The sequence below is a fragment of the Nelumbo lutea genome, chromosome 7 (genome assembly GCF_056320005.1).
Source record: "Nelumbo lutea isolate HS-2025 chromosome 7, American lotus-T2T, whole genome shotgun sequence".
Classification (NCBI taxonomy): Eukaryota; Viridiplantae; Streptophyta; class Magnoliopsida; order Proteales; family Nelumbonaceae; genus Nelumbo; species Nelumbo lutea.
The window spans coordinates 60,379,483-60,388,536 of NC_142690.1; positions in this window are offsets into that span (position 1 = coordinate 60,379,483).

Sequence of the window (9,054 nt, forward strand, 5' to 3'; positions counted from 1 at the left end):
TATGATGCCCGAGAGGCTTTGGTCCCTTGTTGCTCAGTACAACCTACCCGGGGAGTATACTTACATTTTACCCTCGGGCGACTTCCCTTGGGAGCACGGTCCGGACGAGATCGTGATATTCCGAGAGCAGCTTGTTGCCGGGCTGCGCCTTCCTTTCCACCTTCTCATTGTCGAGGTCATGAATCACTTCGGCGTTACTGTTGGTCAGCTCCACCCAAACTCCATTCGTAACCTTGTCGGAACCATCTCCCTTTGTTTCGAACACTGCCTTCCCTTGGACCTGGAAATCTTTTTCGCCATTCTTATGCTCAAGAAACAAGCGGGTCCCCTGCCTAGGTGTAGGCGGCCCTACTACTTGTCATCTCGTCTGAGGTTCAAGCTCTTGCACGATCTTCCAAATAAGGTCCCGACATGGAAGCGGGACTACTTCGTGGTTCGAAGTGCTACGGGGTGGTCGTTTCCTACTGAGTGGGGATTGGCTGTTCCTGAACCCGGTGTCACATTAAATGATGATACGGTGAAGGGCCTCCAGGATTGGGCCCGGCTTGGGCTCAAATACGAAGTCTACCTGATGGAGGCCAAGCTTATTCAGGCCGATCTGAGTTCGGGTAGGTTTCTTGCTCAGAGGCTTTACTTTTTCTTTTGTTTTTATTCTCGTCTTTTGATGCCGAGCTCCTTTTTGCAAGTGTTATGGATGCAAAGAAGATTCGAGGTGTGAGTCGGTTCGATGGTATGAAAAGGAGGAAGCGAGCTGCTAAGCGGGTCCGTGCCGAGCCTTCCAGGGTTGCGGAGCCCGAGGCACCGAGAATGGAGCCTCTTGGGGAGCCCGAGGTGGCCCCTCCAATTCAAGGAGCAGCAGGGACCCCCTATGCCAATACTGCTTATACCCGGGCAGTGCCTACAGGCTCGGGAAGTCACAATGAGGTTGGGAGCGTGCTGACGCCGAGCTACACTCTCCGAAAAAGTAAGAAGGCTACTTGCCCCGAGGAGGTCGCGGTGTGAACTGATCTTCCTACAAATCTCATAGGCGCTCGTGCTGCCTCTCACGCCATGGTGGTAAGTCGGGGTAGTGTTTTTTTTTACCGAGCTGATTACTCCTTTATCCACACTTTGGCAATCCAGGCGGAGAGGGGCTTGAAGCAAGCACAAGCTGCCGAAGCGGCTTCCCGTGCTATGCGAGTTGAGCTAATGAGGTCTCGGAGGGACAACGAGGCCTTAGGATTGGTGGTGAGACACATGGCGGATCTGAGGCTGGACCTGGAGCATCAGGTCGAGTACCTTCAGGATGATATCAAGGAGAAAACTGAGATCTTCTCTCAGGTCGTCGAGGAGGCAAAGGTGAAAGTCGTCGAGGATTTCATCGGTTCACCGCGCTTTGACGATATGATGGTGGGCTCATACAGAAGGGGTTTCAAGTTGAGCCAATGGATGATAAGGAATACGTACCCTGAGCTCGATATTAGCGCCATAACTACTTCGAGCATCACTCAGGAGATGGCTACCGCAGCTGATGATGACGCGGATTCCGAAGACGAAGCGGGACCTTCAGGCATTATCGAAGTCCCTTCTGAAGGCGAGGGAGATGTACCTCCGGGCTTGTGAGCTCGTTGCTATTGTGTTTTTTTGAAGTGTAAACAAGATTATTTTGCAATGAATAGTCCCCCTTTTTTGGCAAAGTGTTGGACAGTCATTTTCTCTTTTTGCCGAGCTGACTATGTTGCCGAACTGTTAGACTTAGGTCCCGAGGTGAGTTAACATAGTAAGGCTATACGCCCGACCTGTTCTCTGCCCAGGTTAGTTAACATTAGCTGAATTGGGCCCTGGGCTATGCACCTCGGATCCCTACTCGTGCAGCTTGCTTCGTTGATGAGGTGTCGAGGTCATCTTTAGCTCAGTATTCTGGCCCTTATGGTGCCGAGGTCCTTGTTAGTTCGACATTCTGGCCCTTAGGCTCTGGTAGTGGCTCATGGTCTGCTTAGTTTGATCATTTATAGGTAAAATCGTCTTAAGTTGACGATGTTCCATGCCCGGGGTATTTGTTTACCTTTCAGGGTCTCGAGCTCGTATGCTCCCCCGAGTGTTCTCTTTACTTGGTAGGGTCCTTCCCAGTTCGGCCTGAGTTTACCAACGCCGGGCTCAGGTACCATGACCTTGCGGAGAACCAGGTCGCCGATGCGGAAGTTTCATTTCTTAACTCTGGCATTGTAGTACCGAGCTTCCCTTTGCTGGTACGCTGCGGTCCTGATGTATGCGAGGTCCCTCACCTCTTTGAGTAGGTCGAGGTTGGTACGTAGCTCGTTGTTATTATTATTGTCGCTGTATGCTTCCAACCGAAGTGAGGGGATTTCGATTTCGGCTAGGATGACTGCCTCCGTAACATAGGTGAGGTTGAAGGGAGTTTCTTCGGTGGCGGTCTTCTCTGTAGTTCGGTATGCCCATAGGACGCTGGGTAGCTCGTCTGCCCATAACCCTTTAGCTCGGTCTAGCTTGACTTTTAGTCCACAGAGGATAGCTCTGTTCGTGACTTCTGCCTGACAGTTTGCTTGTGGGTGCGCAACCGACATGAAGTTTTGCCGAATCCCCATGTCTTGGCACCACTCTTGGAATTTGATGTCCTCGAACTTCTTGTGTCGGAGATTAGCACCCGAGGTAGCTCGAAGCGGCACACTATATTCTTCCAGAAGAAGTTCTGGACGTTTCAAGCTATAATGGTTACGAGAGTTTTAGCTTCAACCCACTTGGTGAAGTAGTCTACTGCCACTACTAGGAATTTCCTTCCTCCTATTGCTGGCGCGAATGGCCCAAGCAGGTCGATACCCCATTGTGCGAAGGGCCATTGGCTGGTGAGGTATTTGAGGTTGGCGGTGGGCTGGTGGTGAATATTGGCGTGCTTTTGGCACTTCTCGCACTTCCTGATTAGCCCGACGGCGTCTGCTTTCATTGTTGGCCAATAGTACCCCTGTCACAGTGCCTTCTGAGCAACGGCCCTGCCCCCAGGTGTCCACCACATAGGCCTTCATGAATGTCGCGGAGTACGTGCTCGGCTTCGGGAGGTTGCAAGTAGTGCAGGTAGGGAGCATGTAGGATCTTCGGTACAGCCGTCCGTCTATCATGACGTACTTGGCTGCCTAGCGCTCCACCCTCCTGGTGGCATTGTGTTCTGCGGGGAGGGTTCCATGTAGCAAGAAGCTCGCGAGTGGATCAATCCAGCTTGATTTTGCTTGGGCGACAGGAGCGACCTCCTCTGCCCCCCAGAGAATGCTAGGCCGAGGTAAGTCCTCTATGTACACAGTTCTCATGGTGTTGTCACTGGTGCTGGCTAGCTGGGACAAGGCATCGGCCTCAGTGTTCTCTGACCTCGGGATTTGCTTAATGAAGTGTGACTGGAAGCTAAGCAGTGCCTCTTTTACCTTTGCCAAGTAGGCGATCATAGTTGGCTCACGAGCTCCGTATTCCCCTGTAACTTGGTTGACCACGAGCTGGGAATCGGTGCAGATAACTATGTGTTTTGTCTTTACCTCTTGTGCTAGGGCTAGCCCGACTATCAACGCCTCATTGTTGGATGCCGCAAACCCGAAGCGTAGTGCGTATTCCAGTTTCGTGCCACTCGGACCTCGGAGAACTACACTGGCTCTGCTGCCCTACTGATTTGAGGAGCCATCTATGTGAAGGATTCAGGGCACCTCATCCCAGTTCGCGTTCGGCCTAACCAGGAGAGATACCGAACTGGGTGCGACCTAACAAGGCTCGGACTCAACCTGCCTGGGAGCATCGAGATCACCCGAACTGGGGGTCTTGTGCTTAATTGGGATGAGGACCTCGGAGCTGAACGTGCATTCAGCAACAAAATCCGCCAAGGCTTGAGCTTTGATAGCGGTTCGTGGCTTGTACTGGAGGTCGTACTCATTGAGTTTGATGGCCCACTTTGTCAATCGACCGGAGACCTCGGGCCTGAGTAATACTTGCCTCATGGGTTTGTCGGTGAGGACGATGATGGTATGGGCATGGAAATACGGACGAAGTTTGCGGGCCGCAATCACAAGCGCATCGGCTAGCTTTTCTATCTCCGGATACCTCGTTTATGCTCCCTACAATATTTTACTAACATAGTAGATGGGTCGTTGGACCCGATCTACTTCCTTTATCAGTACCGAACTGACCATTTCGTCGCTTGCCCAGAGGTACAGTTCTAAAACATCGCCCTCTTCGGGCCGGGTCTTCACTGGGATACTGGCGAGGTATTTTTTGAGCTCGTCGAATGCGAGTTGGCATTTCGGGTTCCACTCGAACCCTTTGCCTTTTATTACCTTGAAGAAGGACAGACAACGGTCTGCTGACTTAGACATGAAATGACTCAGAGCAACTATTCTACCGTTCAGCCTCTGAACCTCTTTCACTTTTCGGGGTGGTCTCGTATCTAGGATGGCTTTTATCTTGTCCAGGTTGGCCTCAAAACCGCGTCGGTTGACGATATACCCTAGGAACTTATCCAAGGTGACACCAAAGACACACTTGTTTGGGTTTAGCTTCATGCTAAATTAACGCAGGATTTGAAAGACAGAATGCAAGTCTTGTATTAATTCATGCGAAAACTGTGTCTTGACGACCATGTCGTCTACATAACATTCTATCTTTGTGCCAATTAAGGGCTGAAACAGCTTATTCACAAGCCTTTGGAAGGTTGCCCCAGCATTTTTTAGTCCGAAGGGCATAACCTTGTAGCAGTACAGGCCGAACTCGGTTATGAATGTGGTTTTTTCCTCATCGGACGGGTTCATCCTGATTTGGTTGTAGCCCGAGTAGGCATCCGGGAAGCTTAGCAATTCGTGTCTCGAGGTCGCGTCCACTAGGCGGTTGATTCTGGGGAGGGGGAAGCAATCTTTTGGGCAAGCTTGGTTCAGGTTGGTGTAGTTGACGCACATGCGCCACTTGTCATTTGCCTTTTTTTACCAAAACGGGGTTGGCTACCCAGCTCGGGTAATGAACTTCCCTTTGTGAGGAGCTTCTCGACCTCCTCATCAACCGCCCTCTAGCGTTCTAGGGTTAAGTTGCATTTCTTCTGTCTAATGGGTCTGACTACGGGGTCAGTATTGAGTTTGTGAGTTATGAGCATAGGGTCTATGCCGAGCATTTCTGCCGTGGACCAAGCGAAAACATCTAAGTTACTGAGTAAGAAGTGTACCAGTTCGAATCGCAAGGGTTCTTCCAGGGATGCTCCGACCTGAAGTAATTTGGCGGGGTCTTCTACCGAGACAAAGATGGGAACAGTTTCCTCCGTGGGTGCAACTCACTCCTCGTTTTGTTCCACCGGTTGCTCCTGTTCGAGGTCGCCGGTTACCTTGGCCTTTCCCTTGAGGGCGGCAACATAGCACTTACGGGACTCGAGCTGGTTGCCCCGCACTACCCCGATGCCGAAGTCCATTGGGAACTTCATGGCCAAATAGTAAGTGGACACACGACTTTTAAAGCATGGGTGATCGGCCGACCTACTATGGCATTGTAGGGGGAGGGGGTCGCGACCACCAAGAAATCGTGATTGAGTTTTACCGTGTTAGGCCACGTGCCGACTTCCACAGGTACTGTGACCTTTCCCAGGGGTCTAACCTCTTCTTCGCTGAAGCCGACCAGCGGGGTGCTCACGGGCTTCAAGTCACTCTCTCGGAACTGGAGCTTGTCGAAGGCTGCTTTAAAAAGGATGTCTACCGAACTACCGAAGTCAATGAGTACCCGCCGGACTTCGGAGTCATTGATCTTCATCTTTATGACAAGTGCGTCATCGTGGGGGTAGTGGACCCCATGCGCATCGTCTTCGATGAAGAATATGGGGTCTTCAGTCCTAGGCCGCTTTGGGGGATTTTGTTCTTCTCTGACGGCCACTTGGGTTGATGCCCAGGCTGCTGCCAAGGTGCATCCTGCTACGATTGATCCTCCAACGATCATGTAGATTGTTCCCCAAACTGGTCTTTCCTCCAGGGGCTGCTTCTACGGTTCGGTTGGCTAGCTACTGGACCCGGGAGTATCTCTGTTGTGCTCTCCCTACTGACCTATCTTATTACTATTACTATTATTATTATTATGCTATACAAAACTTCTCAGGTATCTGCGACGGATAAGTTCTTCTATCTCGTCGCGGAGATTATTACAATGTTCGGTGCTATGATCGTGATCTCTATGGAAACTGCAGTACAAGTTTTTATTCCTCTCGTTCGGGTTTCCTTTCAGACGAGGTGGCCATTTCACGTACGGGGCATCTTTGATCGTCATTAAGATCTCGGCTCGCTTCGCGTTTAAGGGCGTGTAGCCCATCTGACCTGCTAAGGGAGCTCGGAATGGCAGGCTTGGCTTCGTCCCCCGAGCTGGGTCTTTCTTCCTCCTATCATTTGGGTTGGAGGGTTCGCCTTCCCTCTTTATTTTTTCGATCCCGCTTTTAGTCCTTTGGTTGATCTCCTTCTCTGTTCTTATGAATTTGTCCGCGAGCTTGAGGAATTCAGCTATGGTCGCTGGCTGGTTGACTACCATGTGCCACCTGAACTCCTTGTGTGTCACACCCCTCTTGGCTGCCGCGAGCTGTACCGCGGGGTCTAGGCGCGGTATCTGCAAGCACGCGTCATTGAACTATTTGACATAGCCCCGAATGGACTCTCCTTCCCTCTGGACTATTCCGAGGAGGCTTTCCTCGGTTTGGGGGCACCGCTTGCTAGTAACGAAGTGCGCGGTGAAGACTTGCACGAACTGGGTGCGGACCACTCCCCTGAAGGTGGTAGTGAAGGCCACACACATGCAGGACTCGTTGGCCCTCGCCAGGTACATTTGGGACTGGAAAGCATCGACGTGGTCATTGGGGTCAGAGGACCCATCATACTTGTCTAGGGGAGGAAGTTTGAAATCTTTGGGCATGGGAACTACAAGGAGTTCTGATGACAGGGGGGAAGGAACAGAAAGAATAGGGGCAACTTTTACCTCGTCCGAGCTTGTTTCTTTACCTCGGAGCTCGGGCATAACACAGGTAGTAGTTCAGCAACTTCGCCGGCGTCTTCGCTGCTGAGAAGGCCTGGTATTGGCGCTACTTGCCTCGGTGTTGCCGAGCTCGATCGGCCCAGACTGTTGGTAGTCCACGGCCAGGATGCCAAATTGGTTCTCTGCGAGCGGGAGCTCGAACTTAGAGTGCCAAGGTGCTGACTTCGGAAAGGAGGTTCTTGATCCACCGGCGAGCTGCGAGGCAGAGGTGATTGGTCTTTCCCTCCTACCCGGGGATGAGGCCTGACTCCTAGAGGGGTTCTGAAGCTGGGAGGCTTTTCCTCGGTGAAGGCGCTCGCCCTAAGGGGAGGGCTTGACCGGCTTCGGAGTAGGGTGCTGAGGTGGGAGCTATGGTTGGTTCAGAGGCAGTTGGGAGAATTGCTGTTGGTAGTGATGCTGGGAAATGTGGTGCAGTATTTGCTGCTGATGGAGTTGATGTTGCTGGAACTGCTGCATTTGGGCTTGCATTGCCCGCATGCATTGCAGCAGGTCATCAAGCTGGTTCTGGCTGGTCGCCAGGGGGACAACGATTGGTTTGGCGAAAGTTGTCTCGATAGGAAGGGGAAGGGGAACATTCACAGGTGTCACCGCACTCGGCGCATTGAGGCTCGGGATTCCGTCCGTCGAGAGGGGGACAGTGAACTGTCCAATACATACAGTGGCGGGCTGAGGGTGTTCCCCTACAACATTCAAGTCGGCATTGTGCCTGTTGTTGTTGGAGGAAGCCATGGAAGCTAAGATTTCTTTGAGAGAGAGAGAGAGAGAGAGAGAGTTAAAGGTTAGGGGAGGCTTTTTGAAGTGTTCCCATAGACGGCGCCAAATGATGATGCGCAATGTGGTCGGTCCTCGCTGATGGTCACCTTGCCATTGACAGAGCCAAAGATGCCTGAAACAAGGAAGAAGTTGGAGATTTTCAGGGAGGAACCCGGTTGGAACACTCCGAAGCTCAAGTTAGTGCTCTTGAGAAGGCAAGGGAAATGAGGAACTTTAAGACTAGAAAGCACAGAAAATCACATACCCCCTTCCTTGGGAGATGGGGGCCTTTTATAATCACCCTGTACACTCACTCCCATACATCTGCCAGATCAGGCATCATCACCTATGCCAGATCGGGTGTCATCATCCCTGCTAGACGCCAGCTCGGGTGTCATAGCCTCTACCAGTTGCCAGTTTGGGTGTCATAACCGCCACTGTCCTTGCCAGGGCCGTCTCTGCCACGTCTGAGATGGTGGTGGCAGGTGGCTGTCATGTGTCGGACCCCTAATCAGTCAGGTGCGCTGCCTCCGTGTACCGGTTTCCTAGGTGTCAAGTATGGTTGTTCAGTCAGGCGATTTGGAGCCGAAGTGGTGTGCGAGGTGGTCTTGAGTTCGGATAGAAGTGTGGCCCAAACTGCCTCGGGGTGGGTCAGCTTGGGTTTTTGCCCTTTGCGCTCCTTGTAAGGCTCAGGACCTCCAGAGGAGAGCTAGATTCTTCCTTGGGGAGCTCAGGTCGTAGGTTCCTTCTTTGGGGTAGCTCGGGACTCTAACTCAGAGCTCAGAGCTTGGGTTGTGGGCCTGCTACCGTGCCGAGCTGGTGCTTCTGCCAGGTCACTCTCGGTTGCTTCTATGTGTCGCGTGGCCAAGGGGTCGGGCCAAATCTCCCTCCATCAGTTTCATTCAAGCTCATATTGTATCTTACACCCGATTACATAAGTCCTAAAAAGATGAGAACAAATTAAGTACTTTGAAGCTTGATGTCGTCTCTTTCTTATTTTTTTGGTAACAAATCTTCCTTTCTAAATGGTCTTTGATGTTTTCATTTTATCATTTAAAGCATCATCTTCTTTGAAGAGTCTTGAAGTGTCTTTGTTGCATTATAAGATTTAGCTACTCTTCCTTGCCACATACAAATAAATTTTTCATCTTTGTTAAGCTCAAATAGAATTGTTAGTTATCCTTCCTTGCCTCATGTAAATATTTTTTTTATAATGAGAAATTTTTCTCTATAATTACACATTTGCTTTTCAAACTATTAGTATCCTCAATGAATCTGTTATCA